The sequence below is a fragment of the Diospyros lotus genome, chromosome 6 (genome assembly GCF_014633365.1).
Source record: "Diospyros lotus cultivar Yz01 chromosome 6, ASM1463336v1, whole genome shotgun sequence".
Classification (NCBI taxonomy): Eukaryota; Viridiplantae; Streptophyta; class Magnoliopsida; order Ericales; family Ebenaceae; genus Diospyros; species Diospyros lotus.
Genome location: NC_068343.1, coordinates 41,546,173 through 41,564,602, shown reverse-complemented (window position 1 = coordinate 41,564,602; position 18,430 = coordinate 41,546,173).

Below are 18,430 nucleotides of genomic sequence, written 5' to 3'. Positions count from 1 at the left end.
GGAAGAATGAAAGGCTTCTAAAGGAAGGAAGAATCAAGTGAAAGAATTTCAAAGATAAGCCATCATTACTAGGGAAGAAAAGTAGATAAATTAAAGACTTGTTTGAGAAGCCTTGAGTTGGTAAAGGATAACGTCTCTAAATGAATGTCATGATAAAAGCTTGTTAGGAAAGCTTTGAGTTGGTAAACTTTCATTGGAAGACTTATGGTCATAATAAAGGCTTGTGGGAGAAGCCTTGAGGTGGAAAGATTATATTGGATAATTGTATTCAAAAGTCTTAAACCATGATTACCTTTATTTCTTAATTCAAAAGTAAATGGAGTTGGAAGCATGTTATTGGCTTGCTAAAAGATAAGGATAAGATGGGTTGAATAAAGGGTCACCTAAGGGGCAAATGGAAGGAATGGATTGGGAGAGGGAAAAGCTTCTAGGATAAGCATGGAATCAAGGTAAGTTTTCTCAAACATAGTAATCATGGCTAGGATAGAAAATAACCAAATGTGATCTTGAAGCTTGGAGGTAAAAGGACTATAAAAAGGGGTGGAGAGTTGGACCACGTAGAAGGAAAAATAGAAGAGGAAAAGCAAGAGAAGAAGAAACCAAAGAAAAAGGTAAGAGAAGCCAAGTGGGAGACCAGATTGGAAAACACCAAAAACGAAGAATAAACCTAAAAGGTAAGCCAATTTTCTTTCCGTAGGATCGTAGTACATTGAAAGGGGAGTCCGTAGGCTCAAACGGAGAGCAAATCGGAGTTAAAATGAGCAAGATATGACTATTTTAATTTTGGGTTGCAAAATAGAGAAGGGGCAGCGCGTGGCCACCCTTCCGGGGGCCCGTGAGGGCTCATCCGACCTCCGATTGCCCTGGAATTTTTACCGTTGTTCTTCTATTTTAATTACCTACAACCCTGAGTAGAAATATTTAAGGTTTGGTTCACCAAAATATGTGATTTCTGCAGAAGAACCCCTGTTGCTCGAAATCGGGCTATAAACAGTGTTATTGAGGGGAAACGATCGAGGTGAGTGGTTTCTTGCATTATTTGTGCTTCATATTGATCATTACTTGAACCATTTGTGTTGAATGTGGACATACTCACTTGCTCTCTTTGATTAGCATGTTACTTTACTTGTTTCATCATTTCATGGCATGTGGTTGTTTGTGGCAAGTTAGTGGCCGCCATGAGTGACTCGCGGAGTCACATATGCGTGTTTGAGGTGAGCATGGCGTGCGCGGGGGTGATTGCAACACCCTGGCATGGCTTCCACAAAGGGGGTTTCATTTTGCATACTTGCATTACATACATGATCTACTTCTTTCTTGAAACCATCTCACTTAGATGCCAATATCTAACTTGGGTTGATGCCCCTGGGACATTCAATGTCCCAGGTATATTAGCATGCCAGGTACCCCGGAGACAAGCAGGAGAAAAGGCTACGAGAAGGCCGATGTTTAGTTTAACTCCATGTTGATCATGTGCTATGGATCTTATGTAGCCTTTGGATTTAAATGAGAATTTTGTATCGCAATTGTATAAACAAGGGTTATGTAAGACTTCTATGATAAGGGTTATTCGCTAGTTTGGGCGTGTGTTGCAGTTGTAACTTTAAGTAGTGAGTTCCATCTTTTGTATTTATTGTGAGTTGTATATGCATTTCTTGTACATATAAAGGAAATATAGTGGAAACCCCTTTATTTAGCTTTGATTAAGCTTGCAGGTTCGATCCAATGCTTCCGTTGGTAAGGGTTTCCATAATGCCCGTAGGTAATATCTTCCTATATTTCACGTTGTTTTGTATTTGGAAAAGTGGGGCGTTACATTGTACATGCCCTGATTTGGCTCATGTAGTGAGCGTGGTTAGTAGGTACATGGCTAACCCTGGTAAAGAACATTGGAAGACAGTCCAATGGATTCTTTGATATTTGCATGGTACCGTTGATGCCTGTTTATAGTTCAAAAATACTAGAGATGGAGTTATTGGTTTTGTTGATTCTAATTTTGCAGGTGATCCCGACAAGAGAAGATCGTTTACTGGATATGTGTTCACCATTGCTGGTTGTGCTATCAGCTTGAAGGCTACCTTACAATCCATTGTTGCCCTATCTACTACAAAAGCAGAATATATGGCTATTACTGAAGCTATTAAAGAAGCTATTTGGTTAAAATTGATGGGTGAAATCAGTGAAGATCTTCATGACCATATAGTTTATTGCGACAGTCAAAGTGCTATTTTCCTCATTAAAGATCAGATGTTTCATGAGAGAATGAAGCACATTGATGTGCGATATCATTTTATTTGGGATATTATTGCTCATGGTGAAGTTACTGTAAGAAAAATCAGCACTCATGACAATCTTGCTGATCAGTATATTTGGCACTCTTATTTAGTAGTTCAAGCTTAGTATTTAAGTATTCAATGAACATGATTGCTACTCATTTTGGGCTCAATATTGTCAATATAGGTACACATCACGTGCAAAGCGGACATGGAGCAAAAAGAAACAATTTCGGTGCATGATAGGAGTGGAAATAAAACTTGAAGGTATGATTAGCTATCAACTCGAAATGAGGTGGAGAAAGTGAAAGTGGAACAAGAGTGAAAAATGAAAGGCAAAGAAGAAAGAGGCTAAGGAAGAAATCTAGTGGTCTACAGTAGTATGCATTCCACTGTAGGACTACTATAAGAATTAGTTTCTGGAGCTCACGGTTTTACAACGGAATGCATACTGCTGTAAGACTACTTTAGGAATTGCTATCTGGAGCTCACGGGTTTGCAGCAACAAGCATACCGCGGTAGATTCTGAACTTCAATTTAAAGCACGATTTCGGCCCGTCTCCACCCAAATCAATGGGAAACGAAAGTTTTCACTGTGCACGACTTTAATAACCTAAAAAACACTATATAAAGACTTATTCTTGAAGGATTTGGGGAGTTTTGGGGGAGAGAAGAGAACCGGATGAATGATTGAAGATTATACTGTTGGGTTGTATTTTTCCTTTCTTTCGCTATGGATTCCAACTCTTTTCTTTTTCTTTTGATTGCAAGAATGCATTGTTAAGTGTTTATAGCTAGGGTGAATGATGAAACCTCGACTTCTAATTGTTCGATTTAAAGTCACTCGGTTTGTTATTTTCTTGTTCATTCGGGTTCATTGTTTGTTATGTTCATAATATCGTTTTGATATCTGATCACCATTGAAGCGTATTTGTGATTTGTATTGCTTTCGAGAGATTCAATATGGATTAGACATGGTAACAAACAACGTAGGGTCCTATAATAGGTAGAGATACCGTTATGCCCTAGAGATAGTTATATACATAGAACTGAATGACCATCAAGTGAAGCTTTTGGTTGTAATTGGATCATCGATTTTCAACCTGAGATAAGGAATGACAAGATCTGAGTAATGAATAATTAAATCATACAAGGCCGACGGTGGATTCACAAACCCTAGTGCCTTATCTTTGTGAGTTTTGTGTAATATCTCATATTTTCAAAAGGGCTCAAGAGTAATTTTAACGTGGGCTATAGGTGAAATTATCAAAAGATTAGGGGCTTAAGTATAATTTCTTATAGTTATCAGTACCGAATCGACTATAGGGAATGCCTCAGAGTGCAAATGTCTATGAAAAATGATATGATCTCGATGAGCGTTCCGAGATAGAATTTATGATAGTAAAAGAAATCAGAATTGAGATAGTTTTCGGTACAACTAAAATACAGTTATGATTTAGGCTGAAAAACTGAATTATCATAGGGGACATCTGGGAAATCAACGAAACCTTGAGGGGGCTCTAGTTTTTCATAACTATAAACCCTGTGATGATTTTAGGACGAAACAAAGGTCCTGTGAGGGAGCATGGATGAAATCAATATTTGTCCAGCAAATGTTGGTTATTAATTTTGATAAATCAAGATATTGTGTGGCTTGAGGGTAATTGTTTTAAGGCCTTGGAGGGTCCAAGAGCTATTATCAAAGATTCTAGTGCAATTATTAAAATCCCTAAGTGTAATTAAGGAGACTTGGTGAGGGTAAATATGTAATTTATACATGTGTATATATATGTATATGTTGCCCTAGCATTTCTTCATAAATTGGATTTGGCCGAGAATGAGAAAGTAGAGGAAAGAAAGAGTTTGGCTTGGGCTGGGATCAAATGTGAGATCGAGAGAGAGAGACCGAAAGTGAGATCGGAAGAAGGATAGAGGGAGAAAGGAGGCCGACCGAAGCAGGCCGCAACAGCAAGTCGCAGCCATGGCCGCGAGCTTGTAGTGGCGACCGCAACCAGCAGGGGTTGCGATGATGGCTGGGTTACAATAGGAGCAGCTAGGGATGACTAGTGGTGGTTGCGACGAGCACGCTGAGACGACCGGTGTTGCGGTGGGAAGTAGCGAAGCCTGGAGCAAAGACACATGAAATTATAAATGGTTATGATCTATGCATTAAGTAGGGTATCATTTGCATTATTATTAGAGGACTATCTAGTAGATTCTCTGGTGACTCACAATAGGAAAAGATCATGGTACTGTGAGGCTTGGCATGCCAAAGCCATGAAAGACATGGATAGTATGTTTCAACACTGCTATCACGTGAGCTATGATGGTATTATAGTGTGATAATGATGTATGTGCTAGTATATGTACTTGTGTGTATAGGTGTTAGGCTAGTTTCTACTAGTGTGTCCTCAGAATCAGTGCATGTATTACATATAAAAAGTATAGGAGACTTAGGTGGTTAGGTGAGCAACTTATGGGGGTTGTCTTTAGTGGGCATAGCATACCTCAAATTATGTAAACTTATGCTACATATACTCGTTGTTCATCTTACTATTATGTTATTATATCCATGATGTTCATATCCTAGCATTTTTTTTATTGCATACTCTCCTAGTGGGCATGGCATACCTTATACTCGGGAGTCCACAAGACTCACCCCTTTTTTTAAAAAAAAAAATATTTTCAGGAGATTCTTCTTTTAAATACTAAACTAGCAGATCTTCTTATATGATGTCAGACCTCTTTGATTCCTGATTTGATATAGGATGCTATGCAGAGATGCACACTTATTGTTGAGTCTTTTCTTTTGTACTTTATTTATGTGGTACACATTTATGCTAAAAGCCCGTGATATGGGATTGTATATGTATTTATGACAGCAGGATTTTTTTGTAATTGTTATATATGAGATATCGAGATTTTGTGGGAAGTTGATATAGTGTTTTAAATTCCTATCTCTACATTTTGTCAGTATCATTAATGCTTATAACAAATCAAGCTAGAGAAGAGGCTTACTAATCGACGGTGGGACCACTCGGCCTAGGGATAAGTATTGGTCAGGAACTATTAGAAATCAGGTCATGACATTTTGAATCAAAGAAATTGTCCTAGTTGCATCTTTTATTAGTGAATTAGTTCTTATTACATTTGAAGTCTTTGTTAATGTGTGTGTCAGGTTATGGTTTAATCAGTTAGAGTAAACATCAAAAGTTAGTTCTCGTGGGTACGACACTCTATTCATCACTGTATTACTTGTCACAATCCGTCCACTTGAGGGATAGAATTAGACGGATAAGTTTTTGGCGCTGTTGCCGGGGACTAACTCTTTTGATTATTGCTTTGATTGATATTAGCTTTAACTGTCAAATTTTGTTTTCATTATTTTCTGGGTTGAGCTATCTTAATTTGTGTGTGTGCAGGGGTTGAGAAGGTGCATGAGCCATTCTAAATGTTCGGATATTTGTGAGTTCGATCCTGAGATAGAAAAAACGTTCCATCAAAGGCGTCGTGAACAAAAAATAAGGAGGGAAGAGCAACTAAATAACATGGGTGACAATGCAAATCAACTTGTTCAAATGGCGCAGCCTGTTGAAGTTAATGAAAGAGACATTCTGATGGGTGACTTCATGATGCTCCCAGTGATTGAGAACCGATCAAGTATAATTTATCCTCCTTACAGGCATGAGAATTTTCAGTTGAGGTCGGACGTGATCAATCTCTTCGCCAACAACATACCTTTTTTGGAATGAGCGATGAAAATCCACACTACCACCTGTCTCAGTTTTTGGAGTATTATGGGAATTTCAAGTACCAAGGAGTTAATGAAGAGACACTCAAGATGTGCCTTTTTCCTCACACTTTGAAAGACAAAGCTCGAGAGTGGTTGGATTCATTACCAGTTGGTAGCATTACTACATGGGTGGATTTGGTTCAGAAGTTTACGTTGAAATATTTTCCACCAGCTAAGATCAGTAAGCTCAAGCATGAAATTTTAACCTTCCAACAAGCTAAATCAGAAAATTTTCATGAGACATGGGAATAGTTCAAAGAGTTGTTGAGGAAGTGTCTAAGTCACGATTTTCCATTACTAACCCAAAATCATTATTTTTACGCTGTTGTTCAGCGGTGGACTCTACAGCAGGTGGTTCCATTTGACATAAATCAGCCGACCAATTTCATGATTTTTCTGAAATAATGAGTGAGCAGTTTGTAATGTGCCCGGATAGGAATTCACATAAAAGAGTAGCAGGAGTGCATGAAGTGGATGTGAGTACTTTGATGCTAGGTAAGATTGATGTTTTGTCAAAATAGATGGAAGCATTCAAATACTTCTCATCTGCTAATATGGTGCAAGGATCTCATCCTATTTGTGTAACTTGTGGGGTAAATTATTCGTCGTCCAAATGTCCACTAGTTATCACGGATCCTTCTTTCACAGAGCAGGTCGCATATGCATAGAACTTTCAACGTTAGCAAAATTTTCAGTGGCAACAAAATAATACATTTTCTCAGACGTACAATCTCGGTTGGAGAAACCATCCTAACTTCTCCTATGGCAACAATTAGAATAGTCAAAATCCACCAAAAATGGGAAGACCACAAGAAGAAAGAGGAAGATGGGAAGAAGTAGTCTTAAAGCTTCAAGAATGAAGTGACAGGACCAATGCAGCCATTAAGAATATCGAAAATCAAATTGGGCAGTTGGTAAAACTTCTCACTGAAAGGCAACCGGGCACATGGCCAAGTAATACGAAAGTTAACCCAAATGAGCAAGTGAATGCGATCACATCAAGGAGCAGGGTGCAACTGCCAGAAATCCATGTTAAGAGACCAAGTGTGGCAAAAGAAAATGGTACAGCTAAGGAGATAATGGAGCAACTTGATGTGCCTGAAGTAGTAGCTGAAAAAGAGAAGGTTGTTCTGCCACCAATTAAGCCATATGTTCCTCCCATTCCATTCCCTCAAAGGTTGCACAAACACAAACTAGATAAGCAATTTGAGAAGTTCCTAGAAGTGTTCAAGAAGCTCCACATAAACATCCCATTTGCTAATGCTCTAGCTCAAATGCCTAGCTATGTGAAATCCTTTTGTGATGATCTCCGTAGTTGAATGCATGTTTATATGTTTGAAGGTTGACTAGAGATAGTCAATCTCATATATATATACATAGAACTGAATGAGTGTTCAAGAAGCTCCACATAAACATCACATTTGCTAATGCTCTAGCTCAAATGCCTAGCTATGTGAAATCTTTTTGTGATGATCTTCGTGATTGAATGCATGTTTATATGTTCGAAGGTTGATTAGAGATAGTCAATCTCATATATATACATAGAACTGAATGACCATCAAGAGAGGCTTTTGGTTGTAATTGGATCATCAATTTTAAACCTAAGATAAGGAATAGCGAGATCCGAGTAATGAATAATTGAATCATAGAAGGCCGACGGTGGATTTACAAACCCTAGTGCCTTATCCTTGTGAGTTTTTGAATCAAAGAAATTGTTCTAGTTGCATTTTTATTCATAAATTAGTTTTCATTACAATTGAAGTCATTGTTAATGTGTGTGTTAGGTTAAGGTTAAATTAGTTAGAGTAAACATCAAAAGTTATTCATGAAGGAAATCTTATCAAATAAGAGGAAACTAGAGGAGCATGAAACAGTCAACCTAACGGAGGAGTGTTCAGCCATCTTACAGAATAAGCGTCCACCAAAACTCAAGGATCCAAGGAGTTTTTCTATTTCTTGCACTATTGGTGAAATTAATTTTGATAAAGTTTTATGTGACCTTGGTGCAAGCATAAACTTGATGCCATTTTCTGTTTTTAGGAAGCTTGGGTTAAAAGAACCAACACCCACCACTATTTCTATTCAATTGGCTAATAGAAGCATCAAATATCCGAGGGGAGTAGTGGAAGACGTTTTGGTAAGAGTGGATAAATTTATTTTTCCTATTGACTTCTTTGTTCTGGACATGGAAGAAGATTATGATATGCCCTTAATTTTAGGAAGACCATTTCTTGCCATAGGGAGAGCTTTGATTGATGTCTAGTAAGGAACACTTAGCCTTAGAATTTATGATGAGACAGTTACGTTTAATGTATTTAAGGCTATGAAACATTCTAATGGAAATGAAAATGAACTCTTAGTGAGAGATGGCATTGTTGATTTGGTAGAGAGACCTAATGACCCTAAAGAAAATTGCATTGCTAACTCTTTTGATGAACAGGAGCAAAGTTTGGATGCTAAGAACAAGGTCGTGGTCGTGGGTTCTTTGGGAGAGAAGCAAAAAGGTTGTCCATCCAAAAGAGACAAATTGTTTTCTTTGGATGTTTCTTCTTCTTCAAAAGCCAAGCCACCAATTCATGAAAAGAAAAAGTTGGTAAGGGTGTTGAGGGAGCAAAAGAAGGGAATTAGATTGAAAGTTGCTAACATTCAAGAAATAAGTCCATTAATTAGCACCCATAAGATGTTGATGGAAAAAGGATTCAAGCCTCCTTGAAGATGGAGACAAAGTCAAGCTAACGACTTTAAACAAGTGCTTATTGGTAGGCAACCTAATTTTATGACCTTTTCATTTAATTGTCATTCTGTATTTGTTTGTTTTTTTTTTTTTTTTCCGCTTTCTTGCCTTTGGTATATTTGATTTTGAGTTAGGTTAGAGTTTCATTTTTTAGGAATTATTTTGTGCATAAAAACAATAATGTTGAGGTCATCACTTGGAGTTGGTAAAAAAAAAAAAGTGGAGCTCGGGGTTGGACTGCGTCAAGCATGTCACAGCCCAAGCATGTCATAGGCCAAGTGCATTACAGAGTGCTTACTGTTGTTCACGGCCCAACCGCGTAAGGAAGCCACAATAGGACCACGGTAAGAAAAGGCTTGCTGTTCCTCACGGTCTAACCATGACAAGCATGCCGCGGTAGGACCGCGGTAGGGGTTGGTTTATTAAAACCGACCCCTCCTTTCATTTGCATCACCTTTTCTCTCAATCTCTCCAAAAATCCTCTCCGCCAAACCTTCAATCTACCCTCCTATCCATCATACATTTGTAGACGCATTGATTTCATCCCCAAATCACACATTTCAACCTTGCATTCTCGGATTGCTATGGTATGTACGTATTGTGAAACTTTATGTTTTGGGGATTTCTTTCCATTGTTGTTCATTTTTCAGCTATGATGGTGTATGAATGGGAGTTGGGGCATGATTGTGTGTGCATAGGTGAAGGAATTTATGGTTTTTTTTTTTTTTTTTTCTTGAGGGTTTTCTAGCACCTTAAATGCCCCATTTCATGTGTTTATACACAACATGCATACTAGGTGTTTGATAAAATACCCAACCAATGTTCACCTTCACATTGCACCTTAAGTTAGGGATTTTAAGGTTTAAGTTTGGGGGGAGTTTGGGCATCCATGTGACTCTGTCTACTTCATGTCGTTCCTATTCATTGTTGCTCTCTCATGTTCAAACTTGTGCATTGTAGGTAAATTTTTGGAAGTGATAATGCTGTCGAAGACCCGTGTTACACCAGCTGCTTGCAAGGGCAAAGCCATGGCCAAAAGTTCCAATACCTCAAAACGAGCACATGTTGATCTATCTACCATCACACCTTCATTGTGCACTGGGTACACTCTTTCCTTTTTCTTTCTCTTTGTTCCATTGGGACAATGTCTCATTTAAGTTTGGGGGAGGGTTTACTCCATTAGGGTGTGATGTGTTCTATTTTGTTGAGATGATGCTTTAATATATATATATATATATATAAATGGTTAGATAGCTCTACTAGCAATGATGAAAACTACGTGGTATTTTTATGATTCATAGAGTATTTGATAGTGATGCCCCTCACATTGTTTGAATTACTCATATGTCCATGTGATGACTTCTATTGAGCACGTGTGTCGGGTTACACATTGCATTGGTTGAATACACTTACCTAGATAGCTAGTGGACTCTCCCCTTCGACCTAATATTGTAACTCATTTATAAAAAAAAAGTTTGGGAAATGTCAAGTTGTGGTAGTGTCTACTGAGAAATGTGTTGATTCCATGCATGTTTAAAATTTGTGTGGAGTGCGTAGACAAACTAGCAAAAAACTAAGCAATGACCAAAGGCTAGAAATCTTATCCTCGTATTATTATGTCATGCACACTATATCAATCAACCCGAATATATATTCTGCTTCTCTCTTCGTAGCCTAGTCGAATCGGATGATTAAGTCCGTAGGGGTGTCTCAACACCTGGTGCCCTAAGGTCATTTGACTTGGGAGTCATCGGCTGAAAGCTCGCTATAAGGTTCTTCTAGAAAGCTTAATGGGGAGATGCTTTGCTAAAAAAATAAAAAAATAAAAAATAAAAGGCAGGGATGATTATGCTGACACTTATATTGTGGGGGATAAAGAAAACTAGTGGGTTTGACTGCTTGGTAGAGGTTGGAATGTCAAAGCACTCAAAATTAAGGAGAATCTTCATAGACCAAGGTAGCATTATCTCTAGCTAGACCCAACTAGACTTCAAAAGAAAAAAAAGAAGGTAATTGAGAATAACCATAGGATACCTAGGGATTGAATAAAAGTATTAAGTTTGGGGGTGGAGTGCAAGTCATAAGAGGGAAAAGAAAATAAGACCATTGAAGTTTGGGTAGTAACAACCTTATGTTTGATAAAGAATCCGACTATGCACACACACACACACATCAAGCATGGAATGAGTCCAAAACTGTGGTGGATCATTACTTGGTAACTCATTGTGAAATTTTAAAAGATACCAAAATCTGAGACTAATGGGAAGGCTATCCAACGTGTACGTGAGTGATAATCTTACTCGGGATGACCAAGAGGCTAAGTTTGGGGGTGTTTGATCAGTATATTTTGCACTCTTATTTAGTAGTTCAAGTTTAGCATTTAAGTATTCAATAAACATGATTGCTACTCATTTTGGGCTCAATATTGTCAATATAAGTACACTTCACATGCAAAGCAGATATGGAACAAAAAGAAACAATTTTGGTGCATGATAGGAGTGGAAATAAAACTTGAAGGCTTGGTTAGCTATCAACTCGAAATGAGGTGGAGAAAGTGAAAGTGGAACAAGAGCGAAAAGTTGAAGGCGAAGAAGAAAGAGGCTAAGGAAGAAATCTAGTAGCCTATAGCGGTATGCATTCAGCTATAGGACCATTATAAGAACTAGTTTCTGGAGCTCACGGTCTTACAGCAGAATGCATACTACTATAAGACTACTTTAGAAATTGCTATCTGGAGCTCACAGGTCTACAGCAACAAGCATATTGTGGTAGAGTTCTGAACTTCAATTCAAAGCACGATTTCAGCCTGTCTCAGTCCAAATCAATGGGAACCAAAAGTTTTCACTGTGCACGACTTTAATAACCTAAAAAGCACTATATAAAGACTTATTCTTGAAGGATTTGGAAAGTTTTTGGGGAGAGAAAAGAAGTAGACGGAAGATTGAAGATTATACTATTGGGTTGTATTTTTCTTTTCTTTCTCAATTCTTTGCTATGGATTCCATCTCTTTTCTTTTTCTTTTGATTGCAAGAATGCATTGCTAAGTGTTTATAGCTAGGGTGAATGATGAAACCTCGACTTCTAATGATTTGATTTAAAGTCACTCGGTTTGTTATTTTCTTGTTCATTCGGGTTAATTATTTGTTATGTTCATAATACCGTTTTAATGCCTGATCACTATTGAAACGTATTTGTGATTTGTATTACTTTCGAGAGATTCAATATGGATTAGATATGGTAACAAATAATGTAGGGTCCTATAATAGGTAGAGATACCGTTATGCCTTATGAAATCATTTTGTGATGATCACCGTGATTGAATGCATGTTTATATGTTCGAAGGTTAACTAGAGATAGTTAATCTCATATATATACATAGAATTGAATGACCATCGAGGGAGGCTTTTGGTTGTAATTGGATCATTGATTTTCAATCTAAGATAAGGAATGACAAGATCCGAGTAATGAATAATTGAATCATAGAAGGCCGACGTTGGATTCACAAATCCTAGTGCATTATCTTTGTGAGATTTATCTCATCTGGAGGAATATCCTCATCTTTTATATTCTGACTAGGATATGGTTTTTTGTATTCATCCATAGATGATTTTAGGTCTATAAATAGGTGCTCAGGTCACATGAAATTAGATCATCAAATCATCACAGAGTGTGTGTCAATATCATTTTTGTATTACCATTTTTGGTTAATGATATTTTGTTCTTTCTACCCGTGGTTTTTCCCGATTTGGGTTTTCCAAGTTAAATTCTGTGTTCGTGTTTGATTAATTGGTTTGATTGTGGTTTGTATTCGATCCTATTTCATAACAGCTTTAGTAATGTCTAAATTTAATTTGGCTTGCAATCAAGTGAATTATATGGTTATAACTTGTAAAAAGTTATTAATATTCACAATAAAACAACACTCTTGTCATTAGTAGTATAGATTTAATGGTATATCTCCATACTGTTGGTACTATGTAATATTTGAATGTTTTTTTATTATCTGTATCTATGTTTTTTCTAATTCTTGTATCCCTTTTTGTATGCCTGACTGTGTTAATGCTTAGAAATAGATATCCCACATATTCTATTCGAGAATTTTTTTTAGCACGTGTATTATATGAGTGATTTGCTTTAATTTTGTTTTTTCTTTTTTTGGTAACTTTTACTTTGTCTTAACATTACAGAAGAACTGATCTTGGGATAGTGAATTGGAACATCAAATCAGGACTAATTTTAAAAAGATTGACTCCGATCGTATGACAGACATATTATTTCGTGTCCATAAAGATTTGACTAAAAAACCAGGTTAGATGTGTCTGTTTGTATTTGAAACCCTAAAAGAATATTGGAATTCTACAGAATTCAAGGACAAGTCTGAAAAGGTAAAGAAAAATTGAGCTTCAGATGTCGGGGATAGTATGCATACTTGTGGTTCCATTCCTATGTCAGAGCATAAGAAAAGACTGGTAATATTTGATATTTTTTATTATTTTTATTTTACTTAATTATTTTTTAAGAAACAACAATTTTTGCATGAACACATTTTTTTTCCTTTGCAGTCGAAGCAATTTGGTCGCCCACCCACACAGGTTGAGTTGTTTCTCGTGACACACAAAAAGAGAGACAGTTCGAGATTTGTTGATAAGAGGTCCGAGAATACTTATGTAAGTATACATTATTTGTGTCTTTTTATATTATTATATTATGTTTAACTGACCTTTTGACAATACAACTTATTTCATGTATCTATGATGCTTGTAGGTTGACTTGCAAATGTGACAACACGAGGCATTATCACAGGCATCGGCATTTGGCCAGTCAAAAGATAATGATGTTGTCTAGCCCTCACAACTAACTATTAACGAGAGATTAATATGGTTGGAGGTTGCAGGCGGCAAGAAAAAGGGTCGCATCTATGAGATAGGGTCAGAAGCTTATGTCATCCCTAGTTCCTACTACCTACCATTGCCACCACCACTGCCACCATCGCCGTCGTCGAGCTTATTGGCAGAGCAGATTCAAGAAACTATTACGATAGCTATTGAACCCTTTCACGATTGCCTATCAGCCTTTGAAAGTAGGTTGCCTCCCCCGCCTCCGTCTTCATCATCACCGCCCCTGGATCCTTCAGATCATTAAAAAGATCCATTATTTGTATGGATGATAAAATTTATTATGTATTTTCACTATTTATGGACGTGTTATTAGTATGGATTGTAATACCCCAAAATTTAATATAAAGGTTGGATGATGCAATAAAGTGTTTTAAATGGAAGTGTTGAATTTAAGTGTAAATGGAAAATGGTTTAGGACTTAAATGCAAATATCATAATTGGTAAGAAAGGATAACTTGTCTCCAACAATAGGAATATTTGCAATGATAAATGCTTATGCAAGAAGTCTTGAGTTGGAAAGATGGGATTGGAGGATTATCCCTAAAAGTCCTAAAGCTTATGATGATAATAATTACTTTCACCCTTAAAGTCAAAAGTAATGAAACTTGGAAGGTTTACATTGGCTTGCGAAAGAAGAGAATGATAGAGCTTATCCTAAAGCCACGTGAGGGAGTATTTGGAAGTTTAAGATTGGAAGAAAAAAGAAGCTTGAATAGGAAGATAAAAATATTCAAAGGAAGTAATGATTGATTCTTACCCCAAAAGTCTTAAGTGGCATGAGTTGGAAGGCTATGAGTGGCTTGGAAGAGAAGAGATAAGGGTCTTTGAGTGTTCTTATCATGAAAGCCACGTGAAGGGGAGATTTGATTGGAAGGAAGTAAAGGCTTGAAGGAGAAGATGAAATCAAAATCAAAGATTGCAATGATTAATTTTTATCCTAAAGTCTAAACTTGGAAGATTATGATTGGCTAGGAATTAGCTTGCAAAGGAAGGAGATGATGGAGCTTATCTTAAAGGTATATTTGGAGGCCTAGGATTGGAAGAAGTGGAGGCTTCCTTGAGAAGATTGGAAAATTTTCAAAAGTGTGATGATTACTTGGGTGGAAAATAAGTAACTTGGAGGCCAAGTGAAATCTTGAGGATTTGGGCATTTAAAGGCTATATAAAGGGAAGGAATTAGGGCCACGAGAAGCTAAGGAGAAAGGAAAGAAAGAAAGTGCAAGGAAAAAGCAAAGAAGAAAGGAAAGAGAGACCTGGCTAGAAAACTGCCAAAACAGAAGGGAATTCGAAGAGGTAAGCCAATTTTCTTTCCATAGGGTTATAGAGCATGAAAAAAGGAGTCTGTAGGTTCAAACGGAGAGCGAATCGGATAAAAAATGAGCAAGATATGGCCGTTTTAATTTTGGGTTGCAAAATAGAGAAGGGGGTAGCGCGTGGCCACCTTCCAGGGGCACATGAGGGCGCATCCGGCCTCCGATTGGTATGAAATTTTCACCGTTGTTCTCCTAATTTAATTATCTACAATCCCCATGTAGAAATATTTAAGGTTTGATCACCGAAATGCATGATTTCTACAGAACAACCCCTAGTGCTCGAAATCGAGCTATAAACAGTGCTATCGAGGGAAAACGATCGAGGTGAGTGGTTTCTTGCATTATTTGTGCTTCATATTGAACATTACTTGAACCATTTGTGTTGAATGTGGACATACTCACTTGCTCTCTTTGATTAGCATGTTATTTTACTTGTTTCATCACTTCATGGCATGTGATTATTTGTGGCAAGCTAGTGGCCGCCATGAGTGACTCGCGAAGTAACATATGCGTGTTTGAGGTGAGCATGGCGTGCGCGGGGGTGATTGCAACACCCTGGCATGGCTTCCACAAAGGGGGTTTCATTTTACATACTTGCATTTCATACATGATCTACTTTTTTCTTGAAACCATCTCACTTAGATGCCAATATCTAACTTGGGTTGATGCCTCTGGGACATTCAATGTCCCAGGTATATTAGCATGCCAAGTACCTCTGAGACAAGTAGGAGAAAAGGCTACGAGCAGGCCGATGTTTAGTTTAACTCCATGTTGTTCATGTGCTATGGATCTTATGTAGCCTTTGGATTTATTTGAGACTTATGTATCGCAATTGTATAAACATGGGTTATGTAAGGCTTCCATGATAAGGGTTTATTCGCTAGTTTGGGCGTGTGTTGCAGTTGTAACTTCAAGTAGTGAGTTGCATCTTTTGCATTTATTGCAAGTTGTATGCATTTCTTGTACATATAAAGGAAATATAGTAAAAACCCCTTTATTTAGCTTTGATTAAGCTTGCAGGTTCGATCCAATGCTTCCGTTGGTAAGGGTTTCCATAATGCCCGTAGGTGACATCTCAATTATATTTCAAGTTACTGCGTATTTGGAAAAGTGGGGCGTTACATGGATAATAGATTTTATGATATATTTCTTATATTTATGGATAATGTGTATTACTCTATGGATTTATTATATGGTATGGATAATTTTTTTCAGTTCATATGTGTTTATCAAGTTGAATTTTGAAATTTTTTAAAAGAAAATTAAATTAATTTTTTTTAATTATATTTAAATTTAGAGACAAAAAAATTCTTTTCAAAATCCCTTTAAAAAATTGGTGGAATGGAAAAATTCGTATCAAATTTGAGAGGGATTTTTTCGTCTCTAAATTTGAGATATATTTAGAAATGAAAAAATCAGTCTCAAAATCTCTCTCAAATTTGAGACGGAAAAATCAATCTCAAAATTTGTCTCAAATTTTGCGAAGAGCATATTTGCGACGGACCAAAATTCGTCTCAAAATCCGTTTTTAAACAACTATTTTCTTGTAGTGTGAATAAGTGGAAGGCTGACATGATACATGATTACTTTAACACTCCTGTGAAAATAACAACTTCTATTGCTGCAATGGTACTACTTATACTCACCGCTATTCAAACTAGGGGTGTTTAAAAAATCGGTGCACCACGAAAACCGGCCAAACCAAACCAAATCGAACCAGTCGATTTTTCTTTTTTGCAGTCCAAAACGGTTTGGTGGTTGTACAAACTGCACGATTTGCGGTTTGTATGGTTGGCGGGTTTGGTTTAAAACCAAACCGCCCAAGAAAATATAAAAAAATATATAAAAAATATATTATTATAAAAATCACCCAACAACCCCTACAACCCTTACTATTATAATTTTTTTTAATAATATATAACAAGTTTATAATAATATATAACTATTATAATTGCCAACTGATTATAATAGTTTATAATAATATATAATTATTCTTTTCAATATTTTTATACTATATTATATATTGTTAATAGTTATTTTCAAAACACAGTAAACTGCACCAAACCAGACCGCAAATGCGGTCTGGTTTGGTACGGTTTGGCCACACCAAAACCAGACCGTGGTTTGATTTGATCAAAAAACCGCACTAGCGGTTTGGCTTGCTGAAAATGGTTCAGACTGACCAAACTGCACCATGAACACCCCTAATTCAAACTGTTTGTACTTTCAACTTTGAATTGATATAAAATGTTGGTATGCTCACCAAAGCATAAAATACTCTTGTACATTTTTTATTTTTATTTTTTTTGTATTTTTGTTAAACTGGGTCTACACACCACTATCAAATTGGATAGGCATATTCAAACTTAAGACAAGCCATTCTCGGTCCAAAACACCCACAACTGCAACCTTGTATGAAGGAGAGCTTACAAAAGTTTTTTTGTTCAAGGGTGAACATGAAGATCAAGGGGTTCACTATTAACTGGTTTACAAACCAATTGTTGGTTAATTTAATGTTTCGCACTTTTATTATGACTTTAGTGTCATTGCAAAAATTTTGAAAAACTAAGCGACCCAGTATATGTCAAGACACACAATTCTTTATAAAATACAAGAATGACATGATACATATCAACCAAAAAACTAAATCTTACCAAATAAATAGAACCTAACATGCTTTCTTATATTATGTCGCTTTTGTATTCTATAAGGAATTGTGTATCATGAAATTCTAAAAAATAGTGATTGGATTACTATATATATAATTTGCATAAATATATAACACGGATGCTTTCCAGATCAGCTGGCTTCACCCGCGTAGAGGAGGTCTCAGGTTCAAAACTCGAGAAATAAATGTTGGATTAAAATCTCAGCAAGTATGCAAGCGGCATGGCTTAGCCAGCACACACATGCGTGCAGCTGGAAATAGTGGCTGTTTGCTAAACTTCTAAACCTCATTTATTTTTAGTGGCAATCAAAATCAAAATTTAGCAGCGGTTCTTAAATCGTTGCAAAAAAATTAATTTTACGGCGGTTACTTCAGCGATTGCTAAAAATTGTCGCTAAATAAAAAAAATCACCACTAAAATTCATTTTTTTTTTTTTTTGTAGTGTTATAGTCTTGCACTTTCTTATAGCATGTGTTGCTAAAAATTTCCACCTAAATGCCCAATAAATAACAGATTATAGTGTTAATGAAAAGAGGGAAAACAAAACCACAATATAGTCATGTAATTTCTTATTAACTTGCTAGCATCAAACGGTCACCCATGGAATCAAATTTAGGGAAAACACCCTCATTTGTTTCCTGCAAAACAAAACCACATTTTTATTTTTATTTTTTTATCTTTGTTAGGGATTCCCTTTACTATTTGCAAGTAAAAGAAGAATCTATAATGATTGAATTAATTTATAATCA